Genomic DNA, 15,200 nt, shown 5'->3' on the forward strand with positions numbered 1-15,200 from the left:
TCAAATCTGCTGTGGGCGTGAACAGGATTGAAGCAGGAGTTTTGGATAGTCTCACCGAACTGAGAGAATTTACATTTGAGGAAACGGACAAAAATGGCGAATTGAATATTAACGGTTTAACCGGCTCAGCCGTTTTATCGAAGTTGGAATACGTGAAAATCAGATACAACTTAACCAGCTCAATTAATAAATCTACATTCAGCGGTCTAAGAAACGTAAAGCGATTTGATTTGTCATTGTGCCAAATAAATTCGATTGAAGACAACTCATTTGACCCAATCAGTGAAACGATAGAGGAATTGGACTTGAGTGGAAACAAATTAACTACTGTCACCTATGGAGTGTTCAGTATGAACCTGCCTAACATTAAAACCATAAAAATTAATGGGAATAAATGGAATTGTGTTTGTGACTTGATGGCATTTCGATTATTCATCGAGCAATATCGAGAGAATTTCATCGGTTTCGATTGTGAGACTCCAACGCATTGTAAGATGTCCAACATCTTGGATACGGATTGCTTTGATACTTGTGATATACCTTCAACCACCACACCCGATACGACTACTACAACTACCACTACAACAACCACCGCTTCCCCTGATACAAATTTGATCGTAGAATGTCCTAATGATCTTGCAATATTAGACACTGTATCAATTGAACGGCCGATTAGTCACGTGACCATTAGCGAAAATGAATATGGAGAGACAAATTTGAGTATCGAAACCGAACTGGATGCTAATTCATTGGTAATCATTCGGTTCGATGAAAGGGAAATTTCCGGTGAGATTGACGATGGCAACGGAATAAATTGCCTCAGTCGGAGTAATGTTTCATCCGTTCCAATAGCTGATTTGAAGAGTGATGTCACCTATTCGTTTTGTTTGATGCAAAAGACCAGTACTAGCGTATCCCCGTTAGACTGCATATCATATGCTAAAAGACAAAGGAGTGCGGTTTGGTTGCGCGAAAGTAGTAAAATATTGACGATCATTCTGGCAGTCATATTCCTTTTATTGAGCATTTTCCTTGGATTGGTAATCACATTCTGTTCGATGAGACATAATCCGTTTACTAAACATAATAATCAACAATCCAAAATGTCGAAGGAACCCGGAGATGCATTAAGTTACGGAGCTAATCGTAATACGTAAGTTGAACAGAAAATATGAGATACAAACTAGTTTAATGAACTCAATCAACGCACTTCAAGCACTTCTACTCTAAATAGGGTACTGAAACTTGACAGTGCTCCATACAAAATTTTACACTGTAAAAAGAGTGGGGATAAAATTTCATACAAAATAGTACTCTATTTGGCAGCCGTCAATAGTACTTAGCACTTTTGCTTGAAGTGCGTTGACTCAATTCAATAGGATCCCCTTTCGCGACCTTATACATTTTGTAAGGAACCATTTCCCCATAATCCATCACTCAATTTTACTGTTTCAAATAAGTCTTTCTTGATTTCAACTGAATATATTTCAACTTTGAGAATTATAAGAACGTACAATTTCAGTTTATGTTACTGTATCCACTATTCACGTTACTATACATACACATAATCACTCACAGTTTATGTCAAAATAATAAAAAAAATCTCAACGTCCTCCGGGCCGATATTGACAATGAAAGTAAATAGATAGGTATGGCCAAACGTTCAAATTTGTTCTAGCCGGAGCACATACGGATTTGCATGGCGCCACCTCAAACGAACTCATTTCTAGTGCAAATTTCCACTAGAAATGAGTTCGTTTGAGGTGGCGCCACGCAAATCCGAATGTGCTCCGACTTGTATGGACTGGCCATACCTACTTATCTACTTTCATTGGATATTGAGACCTGTGTTATGCTTTCATTGTTTACAGAATATTTAACTTTGTCAAAGCACCTAGCACCTAGAAAAAAATAAAGTAGTACTTTAATCGAAGTGTGCGAATATTTCCATACCTTTTTTTCATAATGTCATTGCAAAATTATTATTGGTTTCAAAATATTACTCTATATGACGTGTAAAAACCTCTATTACCCTGCTAGGTGCTTTGACTTTGTACTTTATCTTGCATTGATTAATGAGCTTCATTGATATTTTATATTGCCCACAGTTCCGCATAGTATGGAATAAATTTAACAAAAAATTCTTTCTTCGATTCATAGAACTCACAAACCATCAAACATATATACAAGGAACACAATGCAAGCGCAAGAACATTTTTATGATGCACTCAATTGTCCACCGCTCCCTGAACGGCCTATGAAACTGTATGACGAACCAGCTTATGCATTCGTTAATGAATAATAAAATATGTAACTACGACCATAGTGAAAAATAAAAGTCAATAATTCATGAATTTGCTAAAAAAAATTATTTAATTTCATGGCATGTCGGTTTTACTTAAATTTAAAGTCTTAAAAAATTCTTTAAAAACTACATTACATCTCGGTACATAATCGTGCAGTTTCTAGATCAGATTTTTTAGAGAAATCTAGTCCATCAATTGTTCTAATATCAAATAATTATATAAATGCAAAGAAAAACTGTTTATTGCAAGATTTTCGCTCCGCCCGATCCTCCACTGTAGCCACTAGGGTCTGATTGGGCAAATGTGCAAGATAATAGTGAATCTAATCTAACAAACACAAGAAGGGGTCGTCCATTAATTCCCATATTAAAAATTCACCTCGCCATACAAATTCGATTTTGTTAAATTTCTTTGTATGGAAAAGATTTGTTTCCGAGTATCTAGGAAGATTGCGATTTGTGTGACTTGCCTGAAAAGTTACGGGCTTGCTTATGTACTCCCTGCCTTGATTTTTTTTTAAATCTTGCGCACCACAAGCGTAATTACAAAGTTGATACAATCTATTACTTCTTTGGTTTTGTAATGAAGTACCCATTAAGTCAAGGCTCGTAGCTCCCTTTTGAAAACATAGCCGTCCATAAAAGTCTATTCACTTTCACCTTCCTACGAATATTACGCCATTTCTGATGTACAAAAGAAATGAAATACTGACTCTGCTTTTACAGAGTTACATTTTTTTCTGGTAGATTTGTGAACCACCTCTTAATGAAATAGCAATACTCTCGACCCGGATTGTTTGATAAAACTACATTAAACAAAACAGGTGATAAACGGCAATGAAGCCTGCATTCAAGGGCATTGCATGGTAAAATAGATACCAATTATCATTTTCATTAATAAACTAGGTCCCACCTTTTGGGCGGGTCAGATCCATTGACTGACAATTTTCCCAATGTATTTTTGATCAATTTCATTGTATTTATACAAAAGCCTACTTATTCCAGCTTAGTTCAGTCATACAAAATTGTTAAATTTAGAACATCAATGACTTTACGTAAATGGCAATAAAATTTAATAAAAAAAAATTCTTTAGAAACCGTCGAATACAAGAAGGAATGGTAATAAATGAACGTTATTAGCTTTCGGTTGACCGAACTCAGTTTATATTCAATATTTTTGGTAAATTGGTACCAATTTCGACTTTATAATGGTTAAGTGATTTAACATATTTGTAAAAGCAGAAATTTATTGGTAGACCGGGAAAAAATAATCACTCAAATATAATTTCCCATATAAAAAGTAAAGATTTTTGACCATTTCTTGAGTTCTTAATGTTCTTTTAAATTTTCAGCAAGATTTTCAATCAACCGTAAATCTTAAAAAAAAACCATGGCTCGTGTGAATTACGACCCTCGCTTTGCTCCGACCGTAAACTTCCTACTCGCTTTTCATTCTTTTTGATTGCCTTTTTGTTAAATCAGAGTAGATGCGAAGTATGTTTTGTGAATGTGGAACGAGAACGCGTTCACAAAACGGAAAAGTGCAATAGATGTTCTTCTCTTCCTCTTTTGTACAAAAAAGGAAGTCCACGGTATTTACCACATTTACAAAACCTTCAATCGTGAAAAAATATCACGACTCGTGTGAATTACGGCCCTCGCTTCGCTCTGGCCGCAAACTCACACTCGTGGACGCTGTAAAATATTTTTTTGATTGTTGGAATAAAGCATTTAAAAAAAGATTCAGATATTAGTTGAGTTATATTGACTGCAAAGAGTATCATTGATAATAGTATATTACATTGGATGCTGCGGAGGTAGTTCATGAGGGATCAATTTTGTGATACAAGCCGAACTCACAAGTGTGGTTATAAGCAACAAGCTTTGGAAACGGTTATTTTGACAAGTGTAGAGTTTGCATATCCGAGCCGAAGGCGAGGTATGCAACTACACGAGTCAAAATAACCGTTTCCAAAGCAAGTTGCTTAAAACCACACGAGTGAGCTCGCGAGTTCACAAAATTGATTCCGAGTGTAATGAACTACCAAGCAGCATCCAATGTATGCTGTTTTATTGCCTATCCACCTTGAATATTGTTGTTACGAGTCAAAGGCTCTATACCAGGCAAAAGTTGACCGATTTTTAAACGTCGGATTCGTTCCTTACATCCGCCGTTTATACAATGACAACAAATGAATGAGGGTGATATGGATTTTTATTGTGCGCGAAATTTTTGAAAACGCAAATGATTTTTGTGGAATTTTTTTTATTTTTATTTTTTTGAAGGTATTTCAGGGTTTAGGTATTTAGAGTGATATATATTTGATCACCCTAAATACCTAAAACCTGAAATACCTTAAAAAAAATAAAAATAAAAAAAATTCCACAAAAATCATTTGCGTTTTCAAAAATTTCGCGCACAATAAAAATCCATATCACCCTCATTCATTTGTTGTCATTGTATAAACGGCGGATGTAAGGAACGAATCCGACGTTTAAAAATCGGTCAACTTTTGCCTGGTATAGAGCCTTTGTACGAGTACATTTTCCCGCCCAAGGACCTGAGAGTTCAACACCAAAAGTGTTCCTAGAACACTGTTCCAGTAGACAACTGGCAGCCTCTTGAATATCAAAAGATTATTCTAAATAAATGCACAATTTCACAACATTTATGTCGCGCTATTTCATTCACAGCCAGACTAATACTAAACATAAAAACTACCGATACAACAAAACCAACAAAAATATCTGTTGTTGCATTGAAACGTTTAAAAACGAAAGTCTGCTGATGAAATCGGCTCACACGTCTTCATTATATTAATCTTGAAAGCATCACTAGCAACACTACTGTTTTGGTGACATGTTGACAAACTACTTCGACTGTTTTGTTTTTGTGAAGTGCTAGATTCATATTTTGCGTAATATTTGTCGATTTTGGTGGTGTTTCAATAAATTTTGCTGTGAAGTGAAGTGAGTACATGATAATAAAAGTAAAAATGTTAAGTGTTTTTGAAAATAAGTGAAAAATGCAAAAATAAAATTGTGCGGCCATTGGTGTTCGTCGAAGTTGAAAAATTGAAATTATGGCTAAAGACCAAACGGCCGTCACTTTTATTTTTGTGTTTTTTATTTCATTTTTTTCGAAAGTTTTTATTGAATTTGCTGAGATTGGTGTGCACTTAATTCAAGTGACAAAGTTTGTGATATCAAAACTAAAATAACATCGCGAGTATTGTTTCGATATCAGTGTTAGAGAATGTTTCATGTGATACATTTTTACTAAATAGCCTCAATACAAACAACACACACTCTACGGATAATAGCGGCAGAGTCGAAATTTTGCATGATTTTTGCAAGTGGTTCCAGGTGGTTCCGGGTGGTTCCCGTGGTCCAATCGAAAAGTGATGTATGGAAGGTGTCCCTTATTTTTGATAATGAACAAGTCGTCCATACATCATTTTGTCCAAAAACTTCAAATTTAGCCGATATAATTTTGTGTCACTTTGACTCTGCCGCTATTATCCGTAGAGTGTGTGTTGTTTGTATTGAGGCTATTTAATTTTTACTGATAAGTAATGAAAATCTGCTGGTATGTAATGAAAATCTCCTGATATGTAATGAATTTTCATATGAATATTCCTTCACTTGTAATGTAATGAAAAAGTTCACATATGTAACGACCGCTTTCCGCGGGTGGGAAATGTACGTGTAACAACAATATTCCGGGTGGATAGGCAATAATAGTACATTACTATGCAAGGGAAGTAAAGTGATATCTCGTATCCAGATGAGTAAAAGTAACCGAGGGCTTTAGCCCGAGGTACATTTACTCATCGTGATACGAGATATCACTTTATTTTCCGTGTGTAGTACGACGTTTTACTATGCGAGTGATGTAAAGGCTATTGCCTATACATGTAATAGTCTTATTACATGCACCAGCATAGTAAAAGGATTTTTTCTGGCGTAAGGCTTGGTTGTAAAGGAAGTAAAAAAGTACCTACTTGATGACTATCAAATTTGATAGTTGGCTAGCAGGAGATGTTTACCGGTCCATAGCTGGACATCAACTGATGAAATTGTTCTTTTCAGTTGCTCTTTAATAAACTCTATCGAGAACATACTTATACGATTTACACATACTACGCAACAAAATCAAATTTCATCAAAGTAATCTTTTTCGATTAGTGAAAAATTCTGTTTTTCTGGGATATGTTCCAGACCCTTAGTCCCACATACCCCATCTGCATCTCCGCCTCGGGAATTTCATTCCACACATTTAAAAAAAAAGTTCCATCCAAATTGGTTGTAAGTTACTCAAGTTATCTACCAAGAATTGTTACCCACATTTAACCTTTTTCATACCATTTTCAATCACAGTGACCTTTTTTGTTACCCACATATTTCGGTATTTTCTGTGTAAGACCCTAAAGACTTATAATTTGATTTATTTACTGTAATTTCCTGGAAAATATAGGGCAGCGGGTAGCCATACATAAAAATATTCGTTTGTAACCATTGTCTACAAATTGCATCTATATAAGTGGGACGTTGTAGTTGTTCACCAAATAAATTTTTAGTTTTCGTCGCGAAAGTTGTGATTTCAAGATCACGATCCGTACGATGTGGGATAGCGGTCATAATTTTCATTCAAAAAATTAGTGAAACCAAGGCATCATGCTATTGGAATGATTGTCTGATTTATTGTGGAAGTATGAATGCAGCTAGTATCTTCGCACCAATTGAGACCTTATATGCTAAGGCTCAGGTAAAGTGCTTTCAAAATTGTTAATCAATGTTAGTGGGTATACCTATAGGCTGCTTCGTTAGCATCAAATAAATTCCTCATCCTTTAGGTACTTTTCACCTTTAATTCTTGATTTATTAATTTTAAACTTGGAACTGGGCGGAAAAATGAGGAGTCGGAAAGGTAGCGTCGAAGTCTTTTTTGAAATGTCTAAATTTACAGAATTGACGGTTTCAGATCTTAAACGGTTTTCTTTTTAGAAAAAAGTAGTCCTGATCCTGTAAAAAAGATTTTAAATTTTACTTTTTGCTGGCTTTTAAGAACTTGAGGTCATTTCGAATTTTTATGGAAAAATGTCTATTTTAAAATTTAACAATAAAAATCAGTGGAAATTCGCTTGAGATGTTAAGCGAAAAGTAAAACTTGTCTCGCGTTTATCCAATATTTCACTAGAGTGTAACCACCAGACCATCTCTCAGCCAGGTTCGAAATTGTAATTTTTAATAAAAATATTTTCTAGAAAGAAGTCTGTCACGATCAATTTACGTTAAGGCTCCAGCCACTAACATATCCAAATAATACGATTGACTCGTTTTGGTTCACCGCTAATGTAACAGTAACAGCACTGGAGGTTAACTTCAACGAAGTCGAACGTCTCTCGGCGGATGCATTTAAGAGGAATCACCACTTGGCTAAATTGTAGCCTATATTTCTGCGTTTTTTATTATTTGATCGGCGATATCTTTAAAAAGAAAAAGTTTTTCAAAAATGTGGAACCATTATTTTCTGTAAAAGTATGTTAGCTAAAGTATGTTAGTTAAATGAAAAATATTTTTTTAGCCATAGGTTTTATGTGCACCGAGAAAATCGTGCAGATTACCCAAATTTGCATCGTCTGCACGATTTTCTCGGAGCACATAAAACTATAGCTAAAAAAAATATTTTTCATTTAAAGCTAACATACTTTTACAGAAAATAATGGTTCCACATTTTTGAAAAACTTTTTCTTTTTAAAGATATCGCCGATCAAATAATAAAAAACGCAGAAATGTAGGCTACAATTTAGCCAAGTGGTGATTCCTCTTAATGTACACGCTTTCCAAAGAGTGAATAAGTTGACATTCCAAAATTTCAAATTGCCGTTGATTGTAAATGGAACATTTAATGGTTTAGATGTGCTGGAGGTAATTAATATCAGATCAGCTATGGGCGTCAGTACGATTGAGGCAGGAGTTTTGGATAGTCTCACCAAACTGCAGGAACTTACATTTCAGCAATCAGCACAACGAAGTAATCTAGAATTAAATATTAACGGTTTAACCGGCTCAGCCGTTTTATCGAAGTTGGAATACGTGAAAATCAGATACAACTTAACCAGATCAATTAAGAAATCGACTTTCATCGGTTTAAGAAACGTAAGACGCCTTGATTTGTCATCGTGCCAAATAAATTCGATTGAAGACAAATCATTTGATCCAATCAGCGAAACGATAGAGGAACTGGACCTAAGTGGAAACGCATTAACAACTGTCACCTATGGAGTGTTCAGTATGACCCTACCTAACATTAAAACCATAAACATTGATGAAAATAGTTGGGATTGTGTTTGTGCCTTGAAGGCATTTCGATTATTCATCGAACGATATCAAGAGAATTTCATCGGTTTCGATTGTGCCTCACCAACCCATTGTAGGATATCAAACATATTCGAATCGGATTGCTTTGATACTTGTGATATACCTTCAACACCTGATACCACAACTATCACTTCCCCTAATGTAAATTTGATAAAAGAATGTCGTAATCATCTGGCAATATTAGACACTGTATCAATTGAACGGCCGATTAGTCACGTGACCATTAGCGAAAATGAATATGGAGAGACAAATTTGAGTATCGAAACCGAACTGGATGCTAATTCATTGGTAGTAATTTGGTTCGATGAAAAAGAAAATTCTGGTGACATTGACGATGGCAACGGAATCAATTGCCTCACTCGGAGTAATGTTTCGTCCGTTCCAATAACTGATTTGAAGAGTGATGTCACCTATTCGTTTTGTTTGATGCAAAAGACCAGTACTAGCGTATCCCCGTTAGACTGCATATCATATGCAGACAAAGGAGTGCGGTTTGGTTGCGCGAAAGTAGTAAAATATTGACGATCATTCTGGCAATCGTATTCCTTTTATTGAGCATTGTCCTTGGATTGGTAGTCACATTCTGTTCGATGAGACATAATCCGTTTACTAAACATAATAATCAACAATCCAAAATGTCAAAGGAACCCGGAGACGCATTAAGTCACGGAGCAAATCGTAATACGTAAGTTGAATAAAAAATATGCAAGACAACCTAATGAACTCAATTCACGCCATAGGATCCCCTTTCGCGATCTTATACATATTGTAAGGGACCATTTCCCCATAATCCATCACTCCACTGTTTCACTGTTCATTACGATTTTCTTTTACTTCTAACTCTTTGTTTCATCCTTTGTTATCAATCGAAATATTTCAAGTAAATGAACTGTGTGAGCTAAATTTGTAATCGAATTTGCTCGTCCATCTTATCAATGCTATCACTTCACACTTATACTGTAAAATTGCAGATAAATGATATCTTATGGCATGCAAGTCAAGTTGGGCATGGTCAAATTTACTGAAAGTGTTCATTTTTAAAATTGCGCATAGCGCAATTACGAAAGCCCGTACGAAGTACCTCTCAAATAAAACCAACAATTTACGACATTATTTTAGAATTATCTCTCAAATGAAACAAAAACTAGCAAAATCGGATGAGATTTTCTCAATTTATGTGCAAAAAACACTTAGGGCCGAGTAGCGGCCTTAGTTCAAGGACCCAAATTTAAAACTTTTTTTGCCATCATTCTATTCGGCATTCAATTATCTCTCAAATGAAACAAAAACTAGAAAAATCGGATGAGATTTACTCGATTTATGTGCAAAAAACACTTAGGGCCGAGTAGCGGCCTTAGTCCAAGAGACCAAATTTGAAACTTTTTTCGCCACATTCGTTTCAGTATTCAATTACCCTCCATAAAAAGCTAAATCTAGCAAAATCGGATGAGATTTACTCGATTTATGTGCAAAAAACACTTAGGGCCGAGTAGCGGCCTTAGTCCAAGGGCCCAAATTTGAAACATTTTTCGCCACGTTCTTTTCGGTATTCAATTACCTTCCATAAACAAGGCATCAGAACAGTCGGAGCGTTTGCTGCGACTTAGCCCCGTACGACCCGTAATCCTATTTCGTCCGTAACCATAATACGTCCGTAGCCGTAATACGCCCGGAACCCTAATACGTCTACAACCCTCTAATGCGTCTGTTACCAAAATGCAAGTCAAGTTGGGCGTGGTCAAATTTACTGAAAGTGTTCATTTTTAAAATTGCGCATAGCGCAATTACGAAAGCCCGTACGAAGTACCTCTCAAATAAAACCAACAATTTACGACATTATTTTAGAAACCCAACATTTTTTGCCAACTTTCTATTAGGTATTCAATCATCTCTCAAATGAAACAAAAACTAGCAAAATCGGATGAGATTTACTCGATTTATGTGCAAAAAACACTTAGGGCCGAGTAGCGGCCTTAGTCCAAGGGCCCAAATTTGAAACTTTTTTCGCCACGCTCTTTTCGGTATTCAATTACCTTCCATAAAAAACTAAGTCTAGCAAAATCGGATAAGATTTACTCGATTTATGTGCAAAAAACACTTAGGGCCTTAGTCCAAGGGCCCAAATTTGAAACTTTTTTTTGCCACGTTATTTTCGATATTCAATTATTATTATTATTATTATTATTAATATTATTATTCAATTGAGTTAGCGAAAGTTTTAGCTCCAATCCAGATAGGTTTTGGGGTGAAAGGGGGTGCTGAAGCTCTTATCCATGCGGTTAGGTGTTTCGCTACAGCGGAACACGAAAGAGCTATGGCTATAATCAAGTTTGATTTTAAGAATGCTTTCAACATGTTATTTAGGAAATTGCTTTTGTCTGAAGTAGAAGAGATCTGTCCAGAGATGTCTCCAATGGTAAGACAAGCTTATAGTCGTTATTCCAATTTGATCTACGACGAAGAGATCTTTCTATCGAAGAGAGGCGTGCAGCAAGGCGATCCTCTAGGTCCACCTGCTTTTTGCATAGGGATTATGAAGATGACTCATTCTCTAGTTTCAAGGTTAAATGGTTGGTATCTCGATGACGGGACAATAGGTGACGAACTAGAAGCTCTCTTGTCAGATATTAGAAGAATATTAGACTTTTGTGAGCATTCAGGGATGGAGTTGAACGCCGAAAAGTGCGAGGTATTTTTCGTGAATGCGTCAGTAGACGAGGAAGAAAGAATGTATAGTGAGATATCAAATCTTTTACCAGGCATTCGTAAAGTTGACAAAACTAATTTCGAATTGCTTGGTACTCCTATTTTCGAGGAAGGCGTCATTGGCATGTTTTCGACTAAGGTTGAAAGCGTCGAGCTGTTGTCCAAGCGTTTACAGCTTTTGGACGTTCATCCTGCTCTGTGTATTTTTAAGAGTTATCTTTCAGCTCCTAGGTTCAATTATCTGTTGCGTACATGCAAGTCATTCTTAGTACGAGAGGTATTAGACAGAGTAGACGAATCGTTTCGCGCTACTCTTGAAGTTATTACGAACACGAAACTCGGAGATGTTTCCTGGAATCAGGCATCTCTCCCTCTTTCTTTCGGTGGTCTTGGAATTAGGAAATCCTCAGAGTTGGCCTATCCTGCATACTTGTCGTCTATCCATCAGTCTTCGAAATTGTCGGATGAGATCCTAAGCAGGTTTGGTTTGAAAGTGTTGAACGATAACGTTTTGTCGATCTTACGGAGTCTTCCTTCGGAATACTCTTTGTTAGGTGAAAAAGATAAGAGTATTCAAAAGAAATGGGACTTAAAAGGTGTGCGAAAGGTTTTTGACGGGTTATTGGCTTCCAGTTCTCCAGTGGATCGTGCTAGGTTGCTTGCATCATCAACAAAAGAATCTTCAAAGTGGTTGCAAGTAGTACCTTCAAGTAATCTGGGGCTGCTTTTAGACAATAATGCGGCAAGAATAGCCGTAGCACTTAGGTTGGGCTGCAAAATATGTGAAGAACACCGTTGTGTTTGTGGGAAACTAGTCGACGAATATGGTCGTCATGGGCTGTCTTGCAAGAATAGTAAGGGATGGGTTCCGGGACACGATGATATCAACAATATATTCTCACATGCTTTTTCTTCAGCCGGTATCCCTAATGTTTTGCAACCGCCAGGAATTTCGAGAGACGATGGAAAAAGGCCAGACGGAATGACGTTAATACCATGGAGTAGAGGAAAATCACTGATATGGAACGTGACCGTTCGAGATACTTTAGCTCAGTCTTACTTATCTATTTCGACAACTAAAGCTGGAGCTGTGGCTGATCAGGCAGAGCGTAGGAAACAGAATCATTACGTCAGTCTGAAAGAGAATCACTTGTTTAAGCCAATAGCATTCGAAAGTTTAGGTAGTTGTGGTCAGGAGACAAAAATTTTTCTCGTAAGTTTAGGAAAGATGATGAAGAAGGCTTCGGGAGAGAAGAAGTCTTTAGATTACTTGCTTCAGAAGGTTTCCATATCAATACAGAGACGCAATGCGGCTTGTATATTAGGAACTTTTGAAAAGAGAGTTGATGATTTTTATTTGCTCTAGCTATAATTTCTTTTTGTTTTGTCTGGAAACATACTAATCATTTTGTTTTCTTTTTCATGTTTTTCGGTAATTAACTCGAGCTCAAGATATTAAATTCAATGAAGAACTTTTATTCAATCAATACTCGTTACTTTTACTTAGTTTTTTTTTTTTTTTTTTTTTTTTCTAGATTTATTTTAATTATTTAAATGAAATGTTTTGTAATGAAACTTAATTGTAATATTTAATTATATTTTTTCGGAGTTTTAGTGCGGGAGAGGACGCTTTCTCCGACAATAAAAAAAAATTTAAACGTAAAAAAAAAAAATTACCTTCCATAAAAAACTAAGTCTAGCAAAATCGGATGAGATTTACTCGATTTATGTGCAAAAAAGTCCAATGGCCCAAATTTGAAACTTTTTTCGCCACGTTATTTTTGGTATTCAATTCCCTTCCATAAAAAACTAAATCTAGCAAAATCGGATGAGATTTACTCGATTTATGTGCAAAAAACACTTAGGGCCGAGTAGCGGCCTTAGTCCAAGGGCTTAAATTTGAAACTTTTTTCGCCACGTTATTTTCGGTATTCAATTACCTTCCATAAAAAACTAAATCTAGCAAAATCGGATGAGATTTACTCGATTTATGTGCAAAAAACACTTAGGGCCGAGTAACGACCTTTCAGCCCTCCCAACAAGCCCGCGTTGCATCTTACCCAAAAACAATGTTCAGCAACTTTGTTCTACACGTCAATACCTTTCATTTGATATATCACAAGCAGCTATTGCGTGCGTATTTCGGTAGATATCGTCGAAAGACTGAAAAACACCTATAGGGCCCTAGCTCTGGAAGGGCCGTACCATGCCCATTTTCGAACTTGACCTTACTTTTGTCGATACCAATCGGGGAAAAAAAGAATTTTGAAAAAAGGTTGTGATTTGCTCAAGCTAGAGGGGTCATAGACGGACGGACGGACGGACGGACGGACATTTTTTTTATTGTGGATTCGTCATCTATTAACATAACCAAATGCTTTGCCCTTACTGTCTGCTTCCAATTCGACGTGTTACAAACGGCATATTAATCTTATAAGCCCCCAGTACTTCGTACGGGGCTAAAAATGTCCGTCCGTCCGTCCGTCCGTCTGTGACCCCTCTAGCTTGAGTAAATCACAACCTTTTTTGAAAATTCTTTTTTTTCCCGATTGGTATCGACAAAAGTAAGGTCAAGTTCGAAAATGGGCATGGTAGGGTCGGACCTTTCAGAGCTAGGGCCCTATTGGTGTTTTTCAGTCTTTCGACGATATCTACCGAAATACGCACGCAATAGCTGCTTGTGATATATCAAATGAAAGGTATTGACGAGTAGAACAAAGTTGCTGAACATTGTTTTGGGGTAAGATGCAACGTCGGCTTGTTGGGAGGGCTCAAAGGTCGTTACTCGGCCCTAAGTGTTTTTTGTACATAAATCGAGTAAATCTCATCCGATTTTGCTAGTTTTTGTTTCATTTGAGAGATAATTGAATGCCGAATAGAATGATGGCAAAAAAAAGTTTCAAATTTGGGCCCTTGGACTAAGGCCGCGACTCGGCCCTAAGTGTTTTTTGCACATAAATCGAGTAAATCTCACCCGATTTTCCTAGTTTTTGTTTCATTTGAGAGGTAATTGAATACCCAATGGAAAGTTGGCAAAAAAATTTTGGGTTTCTAAAATAATGTCGTAAATTGTTGGTTTTATTTGAGAGGTACTTCGTACGGGCTTTCGTAATTGCGCTACGCGCAATTTTAAAAATGAACACTTTCAGCAAATTTGACCATGCCCAACTTGACTTGCATTTTGGTAACAGACGCATTAGAGGGTTGTAGACGTATTAGGGTTCCGGGCGAATAACGGCTACGAAAGTATTATGGTTACGGACGAAATAGGATTACGGGTCGTACGGGGCTAAGTCGCAGCAAACGCTCCGACTGTTCTGATGCCTTGTTTTTATTGCGGATGCTTTGCCCTTACCGTCTGCTTCCAATTCAACATGTTACAAACGGCATATTAATCTTATAAGCCCCCAGTACTTCGTATGGGGCTAAAAATTTCAATCGATAGCTACAATAATCCAAAAGTTAAATTTCTTTATGTAGAAATATTAAACTGATTTAATATTCTTGCTCAATTAAATACCGTCGCGAATCCTGAAATAAAAAGTTATGCAAAAGAAAACACATGTGCACAATCAGTTTAACTCGTAATGTTCACTATCGTATCTGAACGGCAAACGTCAGACAACTGTCAGTGTAACATTAAACGAATCGTCAAACCTTCACTGAGTGAAGAATTTTTCGTTACTGAACGAGCCCCTATATGAAGAACCAGTTTATGAATTCATTGAGGAATAGTAGCAAGTATAAGGACGAGACTCTATTGAACAATAAAAGTCTTAATAGTTCATGAACCGCATGAAAGTTT

The sequence above is a fragment of the Bradysia coprophila genome (assembly GCF_014529535.1).
Source record: "Bradysia coprophila strain Holo2 chromosome IV unlocalized genomic scaffold, BU_Bcop_v1 contig_5, whole genome shotgun sequence".
Classification (NCBI taxonomy): Eukaryota; Metazoa; Arthropoda; class Insecta; order Diptera; family Sciaridae; genus Bradysia; species Bradysia coprophila.